We start from the raw sequence: 9,554 nt of genomic DNA, 5'->3' as shown, positions 1-9,554 counted from the left end.
CTAACTCCCCCTGGCCGCATTAATGGGGAGGTAACCCCTTGGTAGAATAACGTTGATCAGAGTGAACCACTTGAATACCGATAAGGCCTCTGATGGGACGGGCGACCAGAAAAAAAGCCAATAGGTGATCAACAAATGGAAGGAGGGGATAGGAAGATGAAAACTATAAAAAAAAAGCTAGTAAAGTAAGGAGGGGGGGGGGGGAAGAAAAAAGGAAAAGTGAGAGAACCATCAGGCATTTTTTTTTTTTTTTTTTTTTTTTTTGAGAATCATATTCCATACACACTAATGTAATAGAAGATGGAAACTTGATGAGAAGGTTCTGTAATTCTTGGAGAATTGAGTTGTAGACTAGTGCAATGAATGACTTATTGATGAGAATCTGTTGGAATTCTTTAACTTATTAATTGCACCCACACACTGGTGGAGTAAAATTTAATGGGAAGCTTTTGGAATTGTTAGAGCGTTCATATTGTGAATGGCATATGTCATATATAGGAAACTTTTAGCATAAAAGTCCAAATCCTCTTACACATCTGAACTTGTAAAATCCAACTATTGCAAAAAAATCTATATCTATATATTACTAAAAGCTGAAGCAAAGCGCTTAATGCTACTGCTCTCATGTTGTGCCACATCAGCTGTCATGTCATTCTTTTTTCTTTTCTTTTTTTAAAAAAAAATTAATTTGTTTTTACAATTTTTCAGCCCTATAAATGTACCCCACTACTTATTTATTTACTTTCATTATCACCCTATAATAAATCCAGCTCACTACTTATTTATTTACTTCCACTATTACCCTATAATAAATCTATATAATTAATCTAGCCCACCTCTTATTTATTTAGTTTCACAATCAAGCCCAACCCAAAGTCTTTTCAGTTCAGCTTTAGGGTTTTGTGTGAGTTTTTTCAGCTTAAAGGAGAGAAAAAGAAAACAACAAAAAACAAACAAGCAAACAAACGAACGTTGAAACCTTTCAAGCTTTAGTTTTTTTTTTTTTTTTCCAATTTTCCTATAATTGTTTTTAACATTTATTTTTTTAATATTTACACCTCTCCAACCTTTCTCTCTCCCTTACCATTTCATCTCCCCACTACTTCTTCAATCTTTCTCCCTGCCTTACCTTTTCATCTCCCCACTACTCTCTACATTAATATCATTCTTCCTCTCTCCCTTCATCTTCCTTTATTTTTGTCTCTTCTTATTCACACCCTTTTACTATAAATTTGTTACTATCTCTTCTATTCTATACATAGTTTTCCCTCACACAAAAAAAAAAAAAAAATGGTTCTCTCTCTCTCTCTAAATTTTTTGGCGGATTTTTTTTTTTTCTTCCATCTCTACTTTAGGTTGATAATTTTTTATATTCTTTAAAACTCTATTTTGGGTTCATGCAATTTAGTTTTGTTTTTTAAATTGTTGTTATTGTTTTTTATTTATTTTTTATTCTCTTTGATTGTTAAATGTTATCCTATTGCGTTCTAAAGAATTAAATATAGCATATAAAAATATAATATTATTTTATTACAAAGCATGATTTGGATAATTTGGTATTTATTCTATTACATAGCATGATTTTTTATAGTGCTCAATTTAGATGTTAAACTATGAGACTTTACTAATTTTTATTTATTTTCTAATCCTTTGTGGCGGACAAAGTATTCTTAATTATTGTATTAGAAGTACTCTATAATGCCATTCATTTAAAGAAAAGCAAAGGTTATCCAAACGAAAATAATCGGATAGGTGACAAATTTTTACTTTTGCAATTTTATTTTTATTATTATTATTTTATAACAATGCATGTATAGAAATTTAATTCTTAGATTTTGCTAATAATTTTTTATTTGATAATATGTTTTGGGTGGCTGAAATTATAATTTCTACAAAGAAAATAAACTTAATAGATTATCAAAAACAAAATTTTATCCTAATATTGGTTCAATTAATCATTGTTAAGTTTTATTAATTTTTTTTAGTTTACGTTTTTTTGGTGTTTTGGATTGTTCCTTTATTACATTTGTGATCATTCCTATAATAAATAAAAATATAATTACGAAATACATTACTCATTATTAGATTAGTTTAAATTGTAAAAAAAAAATTAATAAAACCACCATAAAAATAATTATCACGCGCAACATGCAGGTTCGCGGCTAGTTTGCAATAATGCTACAGTGCAATTCTAAAGGTAGAATTGCACTATAACTCAATTTTTAAAAATAATAAAAAATAAAAATAAAACTAATATTTAATTCACTTACTTTATCAATTCCTCTCTCTCTCTCACGGGGTTTTTGGGTTTTGGGTTTTTGTTTTTATTTGAGTTTTGGGATATATTATTTTATTGTGTAATTATTTAAATGTGTTGTATTGTAAAATAAAAGTTAGGATGCTAAGAGTATTGAAAAATGGTATAGTATAATTGATAAAGTAGTTTTTTGAAATGATAAAATAGGATGAGATAGAATTTTCGGATTTGAATGCTCTAAGAAAATTGTAACATTGACTTAATAAAATCCTTTGTATCCGTTTTCAAACAAGTTAATTAAATGGACCACATCATTAATAAATAAATAAATGATGATATTAAAAAAAATTGAAATATTGATGACATTAAAAAATAAGTTCTACTAATTACAAATAGAATCCTAGAATTTTCATAGTAGGGATATCTTAAAAACTCTAAGGGATTTTATTTTTAATAAAATAAGTAAAAATCCTCTTCCTAAAATATTTACTGCTCTTATCAATTCGGGGCTATTTTATAATATATAAAAAAGGATAACTTGTTTAGATTAAAAGGTTAGGATTGAAAAATTGAAGATTAATTATTTGTTAATAAAGGGAAACTCCACCTCAACTATGGTCCACATAATGTTTGAAATTGATTTGCCAAGGGTGGGAATTGATATTGCTAAACCGTTGCGTAAAGGAAGAAAATTAGCTCTAAGGGATGGCCTAGACAATTGGGTATGTTTTAAATATGAGAGAATGCCCAATATATGTCATTGGTGCGGCAAGCTTACTCACATGGATAGGGAATGTCCAATATGGTTGAAGGGCAAGAATACATTAAAGGAAGCTGAACAACAATTTGCGCCATGGATGAGGGCTGCGACACCAAATCTAGCTAGGAAATCGGTGGTTAGGGTGGCTGGTTTTGAAGAGAATGAGAGTGAAACAGAGGATAGTGGGCAGGACAATGAAGTTGTGCGATAGGACAATGGTGACAATCACGAACCTATGGTCTTTTCCCATGACACAGCCAATCTGATTATGGTGAAACAAGCGGAGACGTGGGATGACATTGAGGTGGAGGGGATTGGGCCTAGAGGAAGTCTCAATATGCAAGAAGTGGAGGTTGATTGTGATGTTACATTACAGACTAATCCAGCTCTAGTTAGAAAGACTACTGGGGGTGTTGGTTTTAGTGACAAAGAACTTTCACGGCTGGACTTTGATACTCAATTACAGGAAATTGACAAGGAAATTGCGATATTTGATTCAAGTGAGGGTGGGTCCAAGGAAGGTGAAGAAAGAGCAAATACTAATATGGGTGGGCAACCAACTCGATCTGGTATTGTAGAGGGTTCGGATGAGTCATTGGTAAAGCAGCAAGATATATTGAAAGAAGGGAAAAGACATACTAAAAGTGGGTACACACGGTCAACTATTAGAAACCAAGCAAAAGGGAAGGGTGGTCTCTCCTTTTGTAGTCCTCAAGAAGGCAAGAGGGTGACTTCTTTAAAGAGATCTTTTCAAGACTTAGAAGGGGAAGGCAAGGAGGCAGATTGTAACGAGAAGCAAAGAGGGGTGGAATTTGATGATTTAACGGTGGAGGCTGGGTCACAGCCCCACCGACAGCCATGAATTTGTTAGCATGGAACTACTAGGGGCTTGGGAACCGCCGTGCAATTGATGAGCTTGGGAAAATTATCCAAGCAAAAGATCTCGGGATTGTGTTTTTGTCTGAAACATGGTCCACTAAGGAACACATGAAGCACATTAAATTGAAGCTAAATTTTGATGGTCTGTTTACGGTGACCAATGAAGCTAGGGGTGGTGGATTGGCTTTGATGTGGAAAAATAGTAGTGATGTTTGGGTTGATAGTTTTTCTTTCTATCTTATTGATGCCATTATTAAGGTGGGTACGGAGGAGGCATGGAGATTAACAGGTTTTTATGGAGAGCTGAAGACAAGTATTCGAAGTTAAGGTTCGAATATGCTGTGTATGTTAGGGTCAAAGCCAAAACTTCCATGGTGTTGTTTTGGGGATTTTAATGAATTATTACAAGTGGAAGATAAAAAGAGGGGCGCACCACGAGCTCATAATCTCATGCAAGCTTTTAGGGACGTTCTTGATCTTTGTGGGTTTGTGGATTTAGGCTATTCCGGTCCAGACTTTACCTGGCATTGGTGACGTGGGGGAGTTGATATGGGAAAAGTTGGATCATGGGGTTGCCAACTATGAATGGCTTACTTAGTTCCCGACAAGAAAGATTAGGCACTTGAATAGTTTTACTTCAGATCATTGCCCAATTCTTTTATCTTTGAATCCGAATGGGGAGCACCAAAGGTGGAGACGAAAGCCTTTTCATTTCGAGGCTATGTGGTTAACTAGTTCGGAGTGTAATGGTATAATTTCAAAAGCTTGGGCGGTTGATTAGGAAGGCACCCCCATGCACGTGGTTTCAAAAAAGTTAAACAAATGTAAGAAGATGCTTATGACATGGAACCGTGACCACTTTGGTAATGTTTTTAAAAAAATAAAAAATCTGAAGGAGCGACTTTGGAGGGCTGAGGCAGATTCAGCCAGATCTGGGGATGCTGATTTGGTGGATCGGTTGAAGAAGGAACTCAATGAATTATGTGCTCAAGAGGAGAAAATGTGGCAACAACAGTCTCGTGTTCAGTGGCTACAAAGTGGGGACCAGAATACTAAATTTTTCCATGGTGTCTTGACCCAACGAAAGAGAAGGAACTTTATAAAGGGGCTGCGTGATGAGAATGGAACTTGGCAAGAAAATGAGGAGGTGGTTTCGGGTTTGTTAATAGAGTAATATGCTAACTTTTTTACTACTTCCAACCCTCGCAACCTTAAGCAAATTTTGGATGGGGTTCAACCGGGGGTGACTGAGGAGATGAGGATCACTTTCGCTAGGCCTTTCAATGTGAAGGAGGTGGAATATGCGATCAAGGATATGGCTCCGTTAAAGGCCCCGGGTCCGGATGGGATGCCGCCCTTATTTTATCAAACTTATTGGACCGATGTAGGTATGGATGTCTCTCAGGCTGTTCTTTCTTGTTTAAATTCTAGGTCCATCTTGAAATCTATTAACTAGACATGGCAAAACGGGTCAAAATTTTCTGACCCAACCCGAAAAATACCCGACTCGAACCCGATTTTTTTGACCCGAAGCAAAAACGGGTTGACCCGTGACCCAACCCATATTTTTTGCGGGTCAACCCGACCCGACCCGACCCGACCCGCGACCCGACCCGAACCCGAACCATTTTTTTAAAACTTTTTTTTTTTTAGTAAAAAAAATAGTAAAACTAAGACAATATTGGTTTAATTGTTTATTGTGAACTTTAAGGAAACAATTGATACATTTACATAACTATATGCAAATTAATTGAAAGATTAATGGTTGAACATTCTGTAATAAGTGAATATTTTTAGATATCAAATAACAAAGTACATGCCAAGATAATCTGGTTACAGTAGAGTTAAAAATATAAATTTAAAATTGTAGACATGTAAGAAATATTCACAAATGTGAAAATAGTGAAGCTAAAGTATCAAATTAGCATAAATTATGAATACTTAGACCTATTTTTTAATAATTTATGTCCAAAATAAACGGCTTTTCAAAATAAATTATGATATATCCTAGAGTGTGTGTTGCTTAACAATAATATGATATTCATAAAAGAGACCATGTATAAATAAGTAAGCAATCAAATTTTAAAGTATATCTCAAATTGAAATAGAGTGTCAACCACAACTGATAATAGATTATTAAATTAATTTTCAAGATTGTAAATTTCTTATATATTTTTATTCTTTATCAAATGAGTTATCCAATAAGTCATTTGTAATTTTGTTTTATATTTGGAATGTTGATATTGTGTAGAAATAAAACTTATGTATTTGTTTTACTTATCTTTGTGTTATTTTGTTTTGGATAGTAATGTTAGGATTTGTATAATTTTAAAATTGTTGAATAAGTATTAATATGTTTAATTGAGTTCATTCTTGATATAAGTGGTGAATTCAAAATAATGCATTTTACATTAAGTAATTTGTTGCATAACTTTCCAAATGACAGATACATGTTGTTTTCTATATAAAAATTAAATAAAAAAAAATTCATGTGAAAAATACGGGTCAACCCGACCCGACCCGACCCACAACCCGATTGACCCGAACCCGATTTTGACCCGCTTAAAGTGACCCGTTTTTGACCCGTGACCCGTTTGACCCGCAACCCGATTGACCCGACCCGAACCCGACCCAACCCGACCGTTTTGCCATGTCTACTATTAACCATACTTTCATCACCTTAACTCCAAAAGTCCAAAATCCTGAAAGGGTGTCTGATTTTAGGCCCATTAGCCTATGCAATGTGATTTATAAGATTGTCAGTAAGGTTATTGCTAATTGTCTCAAACCTTTACTGGATTTTATTGTTTCTGAAACTCAGAGCGCCTTTATTGCAAATAGGCTTATCACAGATAATATCTTAATTGCTTTTGAATCTTTGCATCATATGAAAAATAATTGTTCAGGTAAGCGGGGCTACATGGCTCTTAAGCTGGATATGAGCAAAGCGTATAATAGGGTGGAGTGGGCTTTTATGGACCAAATCCTTCTGAAATTGGGTTTCCATGAAGATTAGGTTGCTTTGTTAATGGAATGTATTACAATAGTGTCCTATTATATTCTTGTTAATGGAAAGCCTAAGGGCATGTTTAGGCCTTCAATGGGTTTAAGGCAAGGGGATCCCCTTTTGCCTTATTTATTTCTTTTTTGTGCCGAAGGCTTAAACGCAATCTTGAATGAGGCAACCTCAAAAGGATGAAATTCATGGTTTTTCGATTTGTAGGAACGGTCCAAAACTCACCCACCTCTTTTTTGCAAATGATAGCCTTTTGTTTTGCAGAGCATCATTGGATGAGTGTGAAAAAATTCAAGAATTGTTGGGTTCCTATGAAGAAGCTTCGGGACAAATGATAAACAAAAGCAAAACAACTCTCTTTTTTAGTAAGAATACTGATGCACAGACTATGGAGGAAATAAAGCTGTCCTTGCGGGTCCCTGCCATTCAGCATTATGAGAAGTATTTGGGGCTGCCTTCCTTTGTTGGTAAAAGGAAAAAAGCTTGCTTTATGCAAATAAAGGAACGGATTTGGGCAAAGATGCAAGGGTGGAAAGAGAAGCTGCTATCTCAGGCTGGAAAGGAAGTTATAATAAAAGCAGTAGTTCAATCTCTACCTACCTATTCCATAAGTGTGTTCAAATTACCTCTTGGTCTTTGTAAAGATATTGAATCAATGATCCGAAAGTTTTGGTGGGGACAAGGAGAGACAAAAAAAAAATCTAGTGGGTGAAGCGGTGTGTGCTTTGTTTGTCTAAGTCGGTGGGGGGAATGGGTTTTAGAGATATTCAGAATTTCAACAATGCTCTTCTTGCTAAACAGGTTTGGCGGCTACTACATCATAAAGATTCTTTACTTTATAAGGTCTTTGCCGCAAAATATTTCCCTAATGGTAGTATTTTGGAAGCGCCAGTGCATCCACAGTGTTCTTTTGCTTGGAGGAGTATTCTATAGGCGAGGGATGTCATCAATAAAGGCGCGGTGTAGACAGTGGGGAATGGAGAATCCATCAAAATTTGGGAGCATAAGTGGTTGCCGGAGCCTTCAAATAGTTATGTTGTTTCCCCAAGAATTGATACTGAGGTTAGTTTTGTGAAGGACCTATTTGTGGTAGGTAGAAAGGTGTGGTATCCGGGTCTTATACAGTGGCTTTTTTTGCCTTAGGAGGCTAAATTGATCCAAAGAATCCTATTATGTCAGGAGCTCGTTGCTGACTTGTTGACTTAGCCTCTCTTACCTACTGGGGACTATAGTGTGTGGAGTGCTTACCATATGTTGGAATCAATTGCAAGGAGTGTCAATCAGGGGTCATCTTCAAGGGATGGACAGAGCAAGATCTGGAAGAAGATATGGAAGATCAAAACTCCGAATCGGATTCGGCATTTCATTTAGAGAGTTGCTCGTGATTCTTTACCAACCAAGTAAAACCTTTGATATCATCACGTACCTGTGGATGCTTCCTGTCCTAGTTGTGATGAGCACTCGGAGTCGTTGATTCATTGTCTGTGGTTATGTGAACATGCCCAGGTTGTGTGGAAGTCCAACATTTATTTTGTTCGGTTTTACTGGAAGCAGTATAGAAGTTTTCTTGGTCTTTTGGAGGAAGTATTGGTCAATGCATCGGATTTTCAGGTTGCTCTATTTTTGACAATATCTTGGTATCTGTGGCAGAGGTGAAACAGAGTGAGGGAGAATCAAACCACTTGGCCGTTGCTTGAAGTGGGCGAGAGGGCAACCTCGTTGGTTCGAGAATTTTTGGACCTTAGCAAACCAGGTGCGTTGCCAAGAAGCTCTAGTATTCAGGTGGGTTGGTCTTGTCCTCCAGTGGATGTCTTCAAGGTGAATTTCAACGCTGCCCTTTTTGAGAATACGGGTTGTGCTGGCATTGGAGTGGCAATTAGAGACTCTGATGGTGAGATCATTGCAACTTCATCTCAGAGGATTCCACTTCCTTTTTTTGTAGAAATGGCAGAAGCCTTGGCTGCCCATCGTGCACTTCTTTTTGCGCAAGAGCTAAGTCTCTACAAGGTGATGTTGGTAGGTGATTGTCTTAGGGTGGTATCGGCGTTGAACTCCTCAGCCAGCTGCAACACAATGTATGGAAATGTGATTGAGGAAACTCATCGACAATTTAGCAAATTTCATTTTTGTAGTTTTTCTCATGTGCGTTGGGGTAGGAATAAGTTAGCCCACGCCCTTGCTAGAAGAGCAGTTTCATCTGTAGGTTTAGATGTTTGGGCAGAAGAACTACCCTTTGATTTGGAGAGTGTACTCCAATCTGATTTCCTTAATTTATAAGAGCTTACCTTTTTCTCCCAAAAAACAAAAAAAGGAAAAGTCTAGTAAGAAAATACTGCGTTTACCTTGTTATTATTATTATTATATTGACAGAGTATTGTAACATTTTAATATTTTAATATTAAAATATTATTTTAATAAATTATTAAATAATGAGTTGGTAAATTAAACGAGGACAATGTTGGATTTTCACGAGGTTAATAAATCTTAATTGAGGAGTTACTATTGTACTAAAAAGAATCAAATGTTATTGTAGGAGGTTGAATGTGCACAAGGACTTCACCTTGGAAAATTTGAGAATTTTTCTTGGTAAGACAATGCCAAAAATTAAGCAGAAATGATTCCCATTCTAAGATTTAACTCAA

This window comes from Quercus suber, unplaced genomic scaffold (genome assembly GCF_002906115.3).
Source record: "Quercus suber isolate HL8 unplaced genomic scaffold, Cork oak 2.0 scaffold_39, whole genome shotgun sequence".
In the NCBI taxonomy this organism is placed as follows: Eukaryota; Viridiplantae; Streptophyta; class Magnoliopsida; order Fagales; family Fagaceae; genus Quercus; species Quercus suber.
This window is presented reverse-complemented; position numbering follows the sequence as displayed.